The 15992-nt window shown below is 42.3% G+C and overlaps 1 long non-coding RNA gene across 4 annotated transcripts in view; it reads right to left on the bottom strand.

The window, feature by feature from the left end:
* The window catches only part of LOC114605861 (uncharacterized), a 76542-nt gene that overhangs the window by 57739 nt on the left and 2811 nt on the right, over nt 1–15992 (bottom strand). For all 4 annotated transcript variants that reach the window (XR_003708676.2, XR_003708679.2, XR_003708675.2 and 1 more), the window contains exon 2: nt 15416–15610. This is a non-coding gene — a long non-coding RNA (uncharacterized LOC114605861). The remainder of the gene's footprint in view (nt 1–15415; nt 15611–15992) is intronic.

The raw sequence follows: 15992 nt of genomic DNA, 5'->3' as shown, positions 1-15992 counted from the left end.
TGGGGACAATTTTCAACAACTAACCATTTAACTCGTTACAGATAGGTAGCCGTGTTGGTCTGCCATAGTCAAAACAAAAAAATTCCTTCCAGTAGCACCTTAAAGACCAACTAAGTTAGTTCTTGGTATGAGCTTTCGTGTGCATGCACACTTCTTCAGATACCAATCTTCTTATCTGAAGAAGTGTGCATGCACACGAAAGCTCATACCAAGAACATTTAACTCGTGTCCTTCTGTGGTACTCAGAAGACTGTTGGGAATTTCCAGGGGATTCAAATGCTACTCTTGGGGAATAGGTAAAGGGACCCCTGACCATTAGGTCCAGTCGCGGACGATTCTGAGGTTGTGGCACTCATCTCGCTTTATTGGCCAAGGGAGCTGGCGTACAGCTTCTGGGTCATGTGGCCAGCATGACTAAGCCGCTTCTGGCGAACCAGAGCAGCGCACGGAGACGCCGTTTACCTTCCCGCCGGAGTGGTACCTATTTATCTACTTGCACTTTGGCGTGCTTTCGAACTGCTAGGTTGGCAGGAGCTGGACCGAGCCACGGGAGCTCACCCCGTCGCGGGGATTTGAACCGCCAACCTTCTGATCGGCAAGCCCTAGGCTCTGTGGTATAACCCACAGCGCCATCCGCGTCCTCTTGGGGAATAGTTGGCAGTAAACATGGCAAAACGCTAGTGCACTCATGTTCTGAGGAAGCCAAACTCTCTGAACTGTTGTTGTTGTTTAGTCACTTAGTTGTGTCCGACTCTTCGTGACCCCATGGACCAGAGCACGCCAGGCACTCCTGTCTTCCACTGCCTCCCGCAATTTGGTCAGACTCATGTTTGTGGCTTCGAGAACACCATCCAACCATCTCGTCCTCTGTCGTCCCCTTCTCCTTTTGCCCTCCATCTTTCCCAACATCAGGGTCTTTTCCAGGGAGTCTTCTCTTCTCATGAGGTGGCCAAAATATTGGAGCCTTAGCTTCACGATCTGTCCTTCCAGTGACCACTCAGGGCTGATTTCCTTCAGAATGGATGCGTTTGATCTTCTTGCAGTCCATGGGACTCTCAAGAGTCTCTTCCGGCACCATAATTCAAAAGCATCAATTCTTTGGCAATCAGCCTTCTTTATGGTCCAGCTCTCACTTCCATACATCACTACTGGGAAAACCATGGCTTTAACTATACGAACCTTTGTTGGCAAGGTGATGTCTCTGCTTTATAAGATGCTGTCTAGGTTTGCCATCACCATTCTCCCAAAGAGCAGGCGTCTTTTAATTTCGTGACTGCTGTCACCATCTGCAGTGATCATGGAGCCCAAGAAAGTAAAATCTCTCACTGCCTCCATTTCTTCCCCTTCTATTTGCCAGGAGGTGATGGGCCCAGTGGCCATGATCTTCGTTTTTTTGATGTTGAGCTTCAGACCATATTTTGCGCTCTCCTCTTTCACCCTCATTAAAAGGTTCTTTAATTCCTCTTCACTTCCTCTGCCATCAAGGTTGTGTCATCTGCATATCTGAGGTTGTTGATATTTCTTCCGGCAATCTTAATTCCGGCTTGGGATTCATCCAGCCCAGCCTTTCGCATGATGAATTCTGCATATAAGTTAAATAAGCAGGGAGACAATATACAGCCTTGCCATACTCCTTTCCCAATTTTGAACCAATCAGTTGTTCCATATCCAGTTCTAACTGTAGCTTCTTGTCCCACATAGAGATTTCTCAGGAGACAGATGAGGTGATCAGGCACTCCCATTTCTTTAAGAACTTGCCATAGTTTGCTGTGGTCGACACAGTCAAAGGCTTTTGCATAGTCAATGAAGCAGAAGTAGATGTCTTTCTGGAACTCTCTAGCTTTCTCCATAATCCAGCGCATGTTTGCAATTTGGTCTCTGGTTCCTCTGCCCCTTCGAAATCCAGCTTGCACTTCTGGGAGTTCTCGGTCCACATACTGCCTGAGCCTTCCTTGTAGAATTTTAAGCATAACCTTGCTAGTGTGTGAAATGAGTGCTGTATCTGAACTTTAATATCTAGCATGTCATTGGCAATAAATAAAAGTTATGGGGAAGCTAGGGGCTACTAGCAACAAGGGCTGTGTGGTCCCTATGTTTTTCATGGCCCTAACCATTTCAGGGGCCTGTATAGGTTTGACTAGCTCCTAGCCTTGTATTTTGATTGGTGTTTTGATTGGTCTATTGATGTTACATCCATTTCAGTTCTGAGCCATTTGTGAGTGATCTGTAACCAATAACTGGTACTTCCCTGCTTTCACCTGCATTCCTCCTATAGTCCATTAACCCCACAGTTGGCTTGGTTCCAGCCTATCACCTATAGGCAATAGTATGAGGTGGGTGGCATGGGAAACTGGAAGAAAGTCTTCACAGCATGCTTCATCCTGTAGCACAGTCAAATGCATTATTTCAGGATGATTTTCAACTTGGAGCCGTCAGAAGGCGGTTAAGTTTTAGCCACACTGCAACATATGGAGTTGGTCATGTTAAATGACACTGTATGCATAAGTCAGCAAGGATTAAAAAAAAAATATGAACACACAATTTCAAATTAAATGCCAGAATTTAAAACAGTTATTAGAAAAAATTCCAAGTCTAACCAAGCAATCCATAAAATTAACCAAATGCATTTAAAACACAATCAAAACTGGCAGTGAAATAACCACCAGTGAAATAAAACCAGCCCAAGTTCTTACTTATTTTCTTACATTTTTAAATCTTATTATCTTTCTTATATCATGGAACCCAGGTGGCTTCTCAGACCTTCATGCATGCAAGCATTGTGATGCAGTGTGATGCAGCAGCCAAAAAATTCTAACGTTATTCTAGACTGCATCAAAAGAAGTATAGTGTCCAGATCAATGGAAGTAATAGTACCACTCTATTCTTATTTGGTCAGACCTCACTGGGATTGTTGTGTCCAGTTCTAGGCACCATAGTTTAAGGATATTGACAAGCTGGAACATGTACAGGGGAGAGAAACAAAGATGATTTGGGTGCCAGAGTTTGTGGATGCAAGCAACCCATCATTTCTTGATGTAGTAAGTGTTGGAATTTAATCAGTGTTTGAGAATTAAACTGCAAACACTGAACTCCCAGATCCAGCAGGGATTCAAGAAGGAAACAACACAGGCTAACTTCCTCATGAGGTAATCACCTGGTGATGGCTGAGACATTAACCCAGTGCTTTTTTTTCTAGGGGGACACATACCCCTAAACATTTTGTGAATCTTTGTACTTTTGTCCATTTACTGTATTTATATTTCCCAATTTGAACTATAAAATGGTGATTTTCTTGAGTGAAAATGAGAGTAGCCCTAAACAAGAACTGCATTTAACAAAAGATGAGCCATCAGGACATTCAGTGCCAGACAACCTATGTGTTTGTGTTGCCCCTCCTCCAGCTGTGTGTTAGTGGACAGAGACAAAAAGGCCTAGGGTTTCAGTTTGGAAGATGTAGGCTGGAGGGCAATTGTTTCACTGGGTTAGCGGAGACAAGGAGACAAGGGGGGCGGCGGCGAAGACTTACTGTGACAGACTGTAACAAAGAAACAAGAGAGCATGGCTGATTTCTGTTCTTAGACCCAAGCCTGCTACACCTATGGGAAAAGCAAGAGACCCTCTTGGAGTATAATGCTTTGAACCCTTCCATCTAGACTCAGGTTGTAGACATGTGTAAATAAAACATATATCATAAAGACACCAGTGTCTCTGCTGTGCCTCATGGTCCATTGCTCATGGAGACTGGGGTGGCATGTAGCTGTACAGTACTGTACAATGCTAATTCTCACTATAAAAAGCTTTACACGGCACCAAGGATCACATGTTCCAGTGATAAATGCCTCTGAAGGTGTTCTGATCCTCAGAGATAATGCTGTTATGTAGTGTGGGAAGCCTGGCTCATAAATCGTATTCTTTATGATAATGAGAAAGGTATGAGTTTATTCTGAAAACATCTGCACAGTAAAATGAGTGCATTTCCTCTTGCAGCAGAATCTCTTCACATATTGCATGTAGAAAGCTAAATCTGGTTGGTGTGTCACTGCTCAACATGTTTTCGGCAATAACTGTAGTTCTCTAAAGCTAGGAGCAGGGAACCTTTTCATTTTGACGGCTGCATTCCTTGCTGGGCAACATTCTGTAGGCCACATGGCAGTGATTTGCTAGTTTCTACCCACACTCTGACACCCATTTCTTTCATACATCCAGGCAAGGAAGAGGCATTATCAGAGTTCAAGGATACATTCCAGCTAGTCAAAAACACCAGCTGGAATGCAAAGCAGGGTCTGTGGCCTCAGGAGAGAGGGCAAGGGTGTGTGGCCTGCAGACAGTCCCAAGGGCCAGATAGAGAGGACAGAAGGGCCACATTTGAATCCCTCTGGCTTACATTAAAAAAACCTACAGAACGTGGCTCACTTAAAATGGCAACATGTGCATGAATGCTTTCTCTATGTTTTAAATGAGGACCTTTTTTCAATAGCCCAGCTTGCTGGAAGCCGTGGGGGTTATGGTGACAAAGTGGGTCATTGCCCCCTGCTGTATCTTTGGTGTCAATGTTGAGAAAGCAGAAAGGGAACTGGAGACTAGCTTTGATTAAAATGTCCATGCTCCAAATAGCCAAAAGTCACATTTTAAAGCTGAGTCATCGCAAATTGCTTCCCAAGGTGAGGGAGAGTAAAAGCCATTTGGTTTACATGAGAGAGAATTAAATTACATGCTTAACTGTGGCCGGGTCATGCCCTCCACACGGTGCTATTAGGACTCAGTCTATCTGAAATTACTTATAAATATTCATATCTAATTGCATCCTTCAAAACAAGAGAACTACCTGCTTTTCGATCCTACCTTATAAAGAGTTATGTGCATCTATAACACTTGAATAAATGTCGTATATATTGTAAGCTTTAGATTACAATTCTAAGAGTGGAACCAGCAACTGGCAAGAAGGATTTGATACAGAACAATAACAGCAATTGATGGTGTTTCATTTACATCATCCTCTCGTATGGATTTGTGATAACAGCTCCAGTTTACTGGTTTCATGCTGAACTCGTGGGGATCTGATGAATGACTTTTTGCTAGACTACATTAACCTTGAAGGTTATACTTGCAGTTAGCTACTGAACTCCCAGAAAAGAGCTAATTCATTCATCTCTTCTACTACCTCCCCCTTTCTTGTAAGTTATTTCCAAGTAGATTGGGCCACTGGCACCTTATCATGCTGTGACTTTAGTCTTGTTGGCAGCATGTGTCAAGTGCAGTGTCAAGACTTTTTCTTCCTCGTATGCTGCAGCATACCCAAGACTGTCCTGTAATTGATTTATTGTACTCACTGTGCTTTAAACATTAACCTGCAGTTTCTGATGGAGCTGGATTAACAGTCCACTGCACCCAGATGTGCATGAACTATAAGCAAAGAAGTGTAGGCAACTCATTAGTCACGAACTGCATTCTAACTCTTCATGCCCGGAGAGCCTGCTGCTCCACAGGGTGACTGAGTTCAGCAAGTACCAACGGATTGCGCCTCCAACCAAAATGACATGCAAACTGCATTTGCTTGCAAATATTCCTTGTTAGCTTTGTGCCCGCCTTGCCTTTTCCCTTCTCCTCCCGTCTCTTACTCCCACTGCTTAAATTTAGACCATAAGCTCCTCTCTGCTTATCTTTGTCATGGAATAAAGACGCAGAAGGAATTATCCAATGCTAGATGGTAACATCATTATATCCTACAGCCTGGGTGTTGGGATCTGGAATGACAAGGAGGGAGTCTATGGCAGGGAGTGGGAAGAAATGACTGAAGTGGAGTCCCACCCCCCAATATCAAGGGAACAACTTGGGATCAGGTGTCGATCTCCAAGTATTTCATGTATCCTCAGACATATCCTAAGGTAGGTCTTGAAACGGCAGCTAAGTGATTTCTGGTATACTGTCATCACAACCAGGGCCAGTCTGATTGCAGAAACACTTGAAGCAGTTGCTGGGGGATGGGGATGGCTGGTAACTATTATGAGTGGCAGTGAAATAACATATGAGCTGAGATGTGGGCCATTTGCAACATCACAATTCTTGGATTGAGTGCAGCTGTGCTGGAGCAAGAGAGCTATGCCCTTATGTGTGTCCTCTGTGACACTGAAAAGGATTCTGGGGTGGCAAAATGGCTGCAGGGTGCTTAGTTAGCTGGATGGCAAAGTATCTAAGACTAACTCAGCCACCATTTCTCCTCTCTTGATCTTCACTAGACAAGTGTCTAGTTTAGACACATTGAGTACAGATAGCCAGGCCTGTTTTCCTCTCAGCTTTTCTCTGGTCTGTTCCTCATACCTGCCTCATGAAGTCCCTTTCCTCCATCTCCTCAGCTGCCACGTAACTCCCTGTCTGGCTGGAATCTGCAGCCAATCAGCTTCTGCTGTCACGCAGACCAATTAGAATGAATTTTCCTGATACAAACCCCACCTAATAAATATTCAAAGCAATCCTCCCTCTTTCTCCTCTCCGAACATGCCACCAAACAGCTACTGCTAAACAGGCTTGCTATATACAGTAATAGTACATTGACAGTCACAGAGGTCACAAGATATTTGTTCCTTCAAAACACATAGACATATATACAGCATTTCCCCACGGCAGGTCTCCTCAGGCAGCACAGTTTACCCTCAGTTCTGTTCAATAAATCATGCTAGATTAAGGAGATACCTTTTGAATAATCTGCATTCAATTGCTTCCCCCTAAAGTGTGCCATAGGGCAGAGGCTGCACGAAGGACTTGACGATGCCTGTCTTCATATTGCTTAACATCATAAAAGAGAGGGTTGCACAATTCTTGGCAAGACTTTGTAATCTCTTCAGGAAATTGTAGTGTTCACTATGACAACATCCTTAGCTGAAATATGCTAGCATTTTTGCCAAAATTATGACCACAAATTATACGGCTACAGGAAGCAATCCAGGAAAAAAGAAGAGAGGGTTCCTCCTTTCAGACAGTCCACCCACTTATGGGATCAACTGGCTCCATGACCTTACTGTCTTGGATCACAAAGCAATACATTAGTGTTGTTGAGTTTTGCTGTGTGTGTGTGGGGGGGGAGAGTTTGGCTGTATGCTTGGCTCTTTCCTAATTCCTGGATATTTTATTATTTAGTATTTATCACAGTTATTTCCTACCTCTTCTCCAAGGAACTCAAGGTGGTGCACATGGTTCTCTGCCCATTTTATCCCAACAGCCCATAGCTTCATAGCCGAGTGGAGTTTTGAACCCTGGTCTCCCATGTTCTAGTCTTAACCACTATGCCACCCATTTGCCTCCCTCAATAATACTGTCTTAACTTTGCATCTTGGCTCCTCAAAGCCCTCTGCTGACTGAGGTATCATTCGTTTGTATGGCTTTTTCAGTGGCAGAAAGCTCTGAGGGAGACTGGAGCTCTCCTGGCGGAATGAAAAGATTGTATAATATATTTTGTGTTTGTTCTCAAATGAACCTAAGCTGTCTGGAAGATGCCCTTCTCTATTATTCAGCAATCTCTTCATCTTTCACCTTGCTGCTGGCTGCCTTATGAAACTTTTACACTATGCATGTTTGACTGACACAGAGATAAGCAGCAACCCACTTTAAGATATAGGCATTTGGAATGCCATTTGCATTTTGTTTACTCTTTAGGTATGAAAAGGTTCCCTGTGTAGAGGCACACTCCTTTTGCCTGGAACACAAAACAACACAGCAACAGAGGTGATTCTCTAGAATTATATATTTGTGCATGGAGGTGTTGCTGGGTACTTAAAAGTCTTGGGGCACAGAAGATGGTGGCTGTCTGGGGTCTCACTGGCACTGTGCTTTGCCCCCAGCCACACTGTAAGGTGGAGGGAAGGTTTAAAAATGGGGAAATAGGCAGATGTTTTGGGCTCCACCACTAGCAATGCCCCTTGCTATGACATTCAAAAACACCCCTCACCAAAGGCTTCTTATAAAATTTGGCAGCTGTGGGATAAGAGGACTCATCCTCTTAAGAACTGGTAACTGGTATAAAAACAGGAATCTGGGGTGGAACCTAGACACATATAAAAAATGTTGTGAAAATGCTTTAAAAGAAGTTTTGGAAAAAATATTGCATTTGCCATAGCTCACTGCCGCCATCTAGTGTCACATTTGTACAATGCACTTTACAACACATTTAAAACATTTTATTTGCAGCTGTACAACTGAGTCCTGGAAACATTTTTCACAATGCTGGGTAGGTTAAAAAAACAGCATTGAGACTGGTGCTATTTAATTGGTCCGTAAATAAACTGTACAGACTATGGGATGTGTGGCCCTGGGCTCCTTAATACATGGTCTGGAACTTCTGGTTTTACCACTGTTGGCTGGGATAAAGTGACACTGTAACTGCTCCCGTGCCACAAAGGTAATGTGGAACCGAGCCACCACAGACAAGTCAAACACAAAACATCTCCAGTAGCCACCTTAACATCAAGATGCTAACAGCCTGTCTAATTTCAGCTTGCTTCTGAGTCCAGAGGGCTGGAGCTACAACACTAAAACATACCTGCTTCCTGCTTAGCAGGCGTTTTTCCACCTGACCTAGGAGGGTGGGGCCTCAATTGATTCCAGCTACAAAAGCTGAGGCTGCTGAACAGACTCGTGGGTTGAAGTATTGTTTAGGGGCTTTTGTTTGGGCAGCGGTGGCAGCATAGAGGGGTTGTTGCTGTTTTTGATTATTATTATTTTTATCTTTATTTTAGATCTTATGGTTTACATGGACATTGTTTAATTTGGTTTTTACCTTTTGATGTTTTATTTATGTTCCTTATTTATGTTCCTTATTTTTTGTTATGTTTGCAATTACAGTATGTATTTTTTCATGTTGCAAACTGGTTTTAACTATGGAAAGCTGGCATACAAATAAAATCATGTACTGCATGTATATTAGCACTCCCTGGTAAACTGTACCTTCTTGCCTGATGCTGGCATTTAGCTTCTCTCTATGCCTTTGTCGGGTGATCTGGGTTTGTTGCACTGATGTGATCTTTCCTGATTGCTGATGCTATGTATTTCTGGCACAACAAACAGCATGTGATAGGGCAAAAGGTTTAGAAAATTCTGGGGGCTAGATGGAGATTGCCATGGGGCTCGCTATATAATTCTGTTTACAGCTTTAGATGTCAAACTCTCCTAGGTCTTTTCACCTGTTGTGCATTTGCACCACACTGAGCCTGACAGTGAAAGTGCAGCTACACTGAAAAGGCTGTAAATATTACTGCAGGAAATATTATTGAAAACCTGGCTTTACATATACAGAATGAGTAATAGCCTTCTGAGAATCAGACATGGAGGAAAATGTATACTGTTTGCCATGGCAAATATCTCTAGCAACATCATGGTGCCTCTGCTTGGTCCTATCAGATGAAGGCAAATAGCAGAATGTTGTCTTCAGCAGCTGAGCTTATTGTCTAACACATCTTTTCACACAGCATTGTGACCTGGGACCTGCTCAATTTTCATGTTTTATCATCACATAATTTCTTAATTAGTGCGTACAATGTGCTCATAATCTATTGATAAAAGAAAGATGCCTCTAATTACCATAAACTGGTGAGTCACACATAACCTTTTAAGATTATTAAAATGAAGGAAAAGGCAGATAAGCGTGCATCACTTTGAAAAGGGAAAGGAAAAGTTGAGGGGCAAATGTGATCCTCTTGATTATATTTTATCACATGGAACTTAATGGGCATGAAGCATATTTAAAGGTGAAAGGTAAAGGACCCCTGGATGGTTAAGTCCAGTCAAAGGCGACTATGGGGTATGGTGCTCATCTCACTTCAAGTTGAGGGAGCTGACGTTTGTCCACAGAGAGCTTTCCGGGTCATGTGGCCAGCATGACTAAACTGCTTCTGGCGCAATGGAACACTGTGACGAGTGCCAGAGCACATGGAAATACTGTTTACCTTCCTGTGATAGCAGTACCTATTTATCTTTTTTCACTAGTGTGCTTTTGAATTGCTAGGTTGGCAGAAGCTGGGACAGAGCAACGGGAGCTCACCTTGTTGCACAGATTTGAACCGCTGACCTTCCAATTGGCAAGTCCCAGAAGCTCAGTGGTTTAGACCACAGCGCCACCCACGTCCCTGAAGCATATTTATGGTAGAGACAGGAGTTCAGCATTATCCATTTGCCAGGCCTTGCACTGCACTTCAGCTAATTTCTAAGCAAAGTGCTGTGAGGTGAAAATTAATGAAATAATTAAATATTCCTGGGCATAATAACTATTATGACACACTTTCAATGCGTTATTTGTATCTGGAGAATTTTCACACCCATTAGCAATTAGGATTAGTACATTTTCAGGGTAATATGCAGGAATTCAATCCCCCAACCCAATTTAATGATTTTTTACTTCTTGAGACTACATAAATTTCTGTAATTTACTTGTCTAGACAGCTTCGCTACAGTTTGCTGTCTCCTCAACAATGTATGTTGCCCAATTGTCTGTCATCTCCCCAGGCTGCAGCAGAAAGCATACATTTCTCATGGTTTTATTTATTCCAAATTTTCAACAATATTTCCAAATAGGTTAGTTTGTATTTCTGTCAGGGCTTTATTGCATGACTCACTATAATTCATCATATTTTCCTATTCTTTCTTTACAATTTATTCTTAGCTCTTTTCTTGACATCTCACACCTTAAATTCAAAATGGAAGTTGCAGTAAAGAGGTGAAGGATCTGCCGATGCAGACAATACCTTGCTGAATTTGCTCCCAGCTCCTACTGGGTCTCTTGTGTTTCTCAGGCAGCACTCAGGAGCCCACCAACCTGAACCCTACTTAACTCTGCTTGCAGATTAGAAGGATATTATTTTGCCATGAAAACATGTGACTTAAACATCCATTGCACATTGTTCTGAACTCTTTACAAACAGGCCAGAGTTAGTTTGAAAATATATTAGTGGAATCATTTCCCCACCCCCTTTTGAGTTCAGAACTGTAAATTATAATTGTGATCTCTGTTCATTTTGTGCTTGGATCAGTTTAGCTCAAACTAGGATGTCTCTATAGTGTCTCTGGGGTTTGAAATCACATAGAAGAGATGTACATATTTCAAGGGCATTGCACTGTAACTCCACTTCAGTTTATAATTTTAAAGATTCCGTTCACATGCTCCATTGCATCCGAAAGGCAAAGGTGTGTATTGCCCTATGATTGTGATTTCAAGTAGGTTACTTATTTATTAATTTTAGTACGTCTATGTCCCAACGTTCTTCAACTCAGAGTGATGTACATGGGGTCTGTGGGTGAACCCTCATCTAGGCACAGATCAGGCCTGTGTAGTGTCAGCAAAATGGCTCCATCATTGTCTCAGTGTGGATTACCTTCCTGAATGGACACACTGCCCTACGGTTTATACCAAGTAAATTGTCTGGGAGCAGAGATGACAAACTTAATTTCAGACTGTGCTTTATAGAAACACACACCCTCTTCTGGCTAGGAATACATGCTGCTCTTTTTGGGCGTTTTTGTAAAAAAAAAAAAAGTTCAACAATTTTGGGGTTTTCTTAAAAAAGCTCAACAACTCTAGCCAAGGAAACTACTTTGGGACTGTGTGCACCCTCTTGTGGCTGAGGAGAGATCATCTGCCCTCCTGCAGCTCCAGTTTAAGGCAGCCAATCATTTCAACATCAGCTACTGTCAGCAGATACCTGGTCAGGTTTCATTTGTTTATGACTGTACAAATGAGGACTTCAAGGGAATATTGCGCAGCCATCATTGCCATTTCTGTGCATCTTTCCTTCCTGTGTTTTGCTATGGCCTCTGTGAAACCTGTTTTGAATATTTTTGCAGCACATGGGATAGCTGAAACTAGCACCCAGAGATTTGACCACTCATATTTTGGTGTGACTATCATAATCTGTGATACATTTATTTAAACAGTTTTGGCATGGTTTTAAGTTTTAAAAATACATATATCCACTTTCCCCCCTCATTTGGATGTCCCATTACCATCTCAAACTCAACCTGTCCAAAACTGATCCACTGCTCTCTCCTCAAAAGCTTTCCCCTCCTTGATTCCTCTTCCTATCCACCAACAACATCCCCTGTTGATCAGGCATGTAGCCTTGGCTTCATCTTCAATTATTCTATTGACTTTCCTCTCCATACTCAGTGTGTTACCAAGGCAAGTAACTTCTCCCTGTATAAAAGGTGTGCCCCATAGTCCCTCCCTCCTTCCACTGTGTCGTTCAGATTTCAGATATGTTGCCAGTGTTATTCTGCAAGGCAGAACATACACTGAGGACAAATTATTATTATTATTATTATTATTATTATTATTATTGCTACATGAGATAATTACTTATGTATCTTTTAAAAAGAAAAGCACAGGGTGACCTACTCTTTCACAGCACAGGCCTACCATTTCAAAACTATTGCATTAATATTTTCTTTGAACAGTGTGTGCTCTCCATCTGCATAAACTTAATGCTACAATAGGAGTTCTGTGACATACTGAAGGCCGCAGTCTTTACCAAGGCTGTGGATGACTCTCCAACCACCTTCGTAGCCTCTCCTAAGGCCGCTGAACCTGTGCCTCTGAACGCTCTTCCAAGGCGAGTGCACTGGCAGGCAGGATTTCTGATGGTTCCCCCCTGTGCTCTCCTAGCCCCTTCTGACACTTCCCCTCCAAAAACATAAATATACAAGTTATGCTTACACTACACTGTAGTCTACTAAGCTAAACCCCACTGGCTGCAGGGGTGGGAGGGGGGAAACTCAGCCCCAAACTTAGCTCCACTCCCATGGCCAGAAAAGGGGTGGCGGGGTGGGAGCTTCCTTCTCCTGGAAGCAGCCAGACTGCCTGAACCTCACATCCTCATAAGGAGCAATATCCGCAAAGCACAATAAAGCGAACCACAATAAAACAAGGTATGCCTGTACAGTATTCAAAATTTTAAAAACCCCTTCCTGTGGAAGCTATCTGAAACTGCACGTCAAACAACTGCTATTTCATTTATTTTACTTTTTAAAAATGTCTAGGGCTCTAATCTTAGGTATATATAGAATCACAGTATTGTACAGTTGGAAGGTACCCTGGGGGATCATCTAGTCCAACCCCCATTTCTTATATATGATTTCTTATATATTGTATTGTATTAGAATTGGAATTGCATAGAATACAAAAATAATATTATAAGAAATAAAAGAAGAAATTAAAATACCATTAAAAACAAATGTGAATATTTAACACGATTGATGTGCCATGGAACACCTTGCAGACAACAGTTTGGGAACCCCGATATTACAATGTGGTGCTAAGCAAACATGTAAAGGCTATGAATTCACCAAAAAGGCATCATTTGTCTTCATCACTGTCATAAAACTGAGAGACTCCTAACTGCAGATAGGATGAGGCATAGAACCTGAATTCCACTGCTAGGAGAAATGGAGATGGACAGGTGGGGGAACTGTTTTCAGAAAACCTCCCAATAGAAAGAAAAAATAGGGAAGAGGTGAAGGATAGAAGTGACAGGGATTAACACACATTAAATAATAGAAACACAGGGAAATATGAGATCATGGAATAGATGATTTAGTGAGGGAGACAAATGCACCTCCAAAGTCGATTTTTTTCAAAGCACATGGGGACTTGGCTGATGCAGGTGTCAGAGGATGGAGTGGTTTGTGGACAAGGGCAATGTATCTATAATTATATACAGTACTGGATGTCTTCACAATGCAGCCAGAAACCTGCCATGTGTGTCAATCACAGGCACTGCTGCCAAACCTTGAGCACAGCATGTCCAAGGGATTATGATATGACACTGGAGCAAAAAGTTGGGGGCAGAATCTATTACTAATACTTAGAAAGGAAAAAAAAGAACATCGGAATAGACCTCCTGGATCAGGCCAAAGACCCTTCCAGTCTGGCTTCTAGTTCTCACAGTGGCCAACCAGATGCCCAATGGAAACCCACAAGCAGAACCTGAACACAACAGTGCTCTCCCCACTTGCTGACACCCAGCAACAGCCATTCAGAGGCAGGCTGCTTCAGGTATGGGGGCAAATAGCCACTGATAGATAGCCTTATGCTCTAAAAATATGTCTCATTCAATTTTAAAGTCTTCCAAGTTGGCCATCACAACCTCTTGCTGGAGTGAATTCCACAGGTTAACTATATGCTGTGTGAAGAAATACTTTCTTTTGTCTGCCTGAAGCTTCCAATATTCCATTTCATTGAATGTCCATGACTTCTGGTGTTCTGGGGGACGACGACGACAAAACCTTTTCTTTGTCCACTTTCTTCACACCATACATAATGTTACACACTTCTATCATGTCTCCTCTTACCTGCCTTTTCTCTAAACTAAAAAGTTCCAAATGTTGTAACCTTTCCTAACAGTAGAGTTGCTCCTTCACCTTGATCCTTTGGGTTGCTGTTTTTTGAATCTTTCCTAATTCTACAATACAGTGGTACCTCGGGTTCAGAACTTAATTCGTTCTGGAGGTCTGTTCTTAACCTGAAACTGTTCTTAACCTGAGGTACCACTTTAGCTAATGGGGCCTCCTGTCGCTGCCTCATGATTTCCATTTCATCCTGAAACAAAGTTCTTAACCCAAGGTACTATTTCTGGGTTAGCAGAGTCTGTAACCTGAAGCATCTGTAACCTGAAGCGTCTGTAACCTGAGATACCACTGTATCCTTTTTGAGGTGGGTCGACCAGAATGGTACAAATTATTCCAACTGTGGTCACACCATAGATCTGTATAATAGCAGTTCTTACTGCAGTTTCGTTTTCAATTCCTTTCCTACTGATCCCTAGCATGGAGTTTGCTTTATTTCACAGATGCCACATACTGGGTTGACATGTTCACTGAGCTATCTACTATGACCCCAAGGTCTTGCTCCAGGTCAGTCACTGCCAGTTCAGACCCCATAAGCATATATATGAAATTAAGATGTTTTGTGCTGACTTTATACTTGTTTACATTGCATTACACCTGCCATTTTACTGCCTATTCACTCAGGTTGGAGAGATCCTTTTGGACCTTTGCAATCCCTTTTAGTTTTAACCATCTTGAACGATTGGTTATGCTCAGCAAACTACCTCACTGCTCACTCCTAACTCTAGATCATTTGTAAACAAGCTAAAAAGCACAGGTCGAAATACTGAACTCCAAATACTTTCTACATCCCACATTAGGAGACTTGTCCATTTATTCCTATACTCTGCTTCCTGTTCCTCAACCAGTTATTGAACAGCAAGAGGACTTCTCCTCTTATTCCATTACTTCTAAAGTTACTCAGAAATCTTTGGTGAGGTACTTTGTTGAAAGTTTTTTGAAAATCTAAGTACACTGTGTCAACTGGATCACCTCTATCTATATGCTTGTTGACACTAAAAAAACTCTAAACAGTGAATGAGACAGGATTTACCCTTGCAGAAGTCATGTTGGTCCAGGCTGGTGCAGCCATTAGGTGGGTTTTTCTTCTTCAAGACTTGCTCTTTTATATGCTTGGAAATTCTATCTTTTTTCCACCAAGAATAAGACGTAAGGCTAACTTGCCTGCAATTTTCAGGATTCCCCCTTGGATTGCTGATGTTTCCAGTCCTCAGATATGAAGGCTAATCTTAGGGACAAATTACATATTTTTGTTAGAATGTCAGCAATTTCACATTTGAGTTCTTTAAGAATTCTCAAGGTGATGCCAGTCAGATCCAGTTATTTGACAGTTTTTCTTTTCTTTCTGAAGACTGACATCACATCCACACTATACATTTAATACACTTATGCTCACAGCTTTCCCGCAAAGTATCATGGAACTGTAGCTTGTTAAGGGAGCTGAAAGTTGTTAGGTGACCCATCACTGAGCTACAGTTCCCAGTTTTGCTCTTTCTAGATGGCATATCTGCAACATTCCTAAAATATAGCACCTTCCTTGAAGGTGCGGGAGTCTCTTATGTCAGTACCTCACACACTGAGAGTAGACACCCACGGAAAGGTGGGCCCAT

This window comes from Podarcis muralis, chromosome 10, assembly GCF_964188315.1.
Source record: "Podarcis muralis chromosome 10, rPodMur119.hap1.1, whole genome shotgun sequence".
In the NCBI taxonomy this organism is placed as follows: domain Eukaryota; kingdom Metazoa; phylum Chordata; class Lepidosauria; order Squamata; family Lacertidae; genus Podarcis; species Podarcis muralis.
Note: the sequence above shows the minus strand (reverse complement) of the source record. Positions and strands in the feature narration are given on the sequence as shown.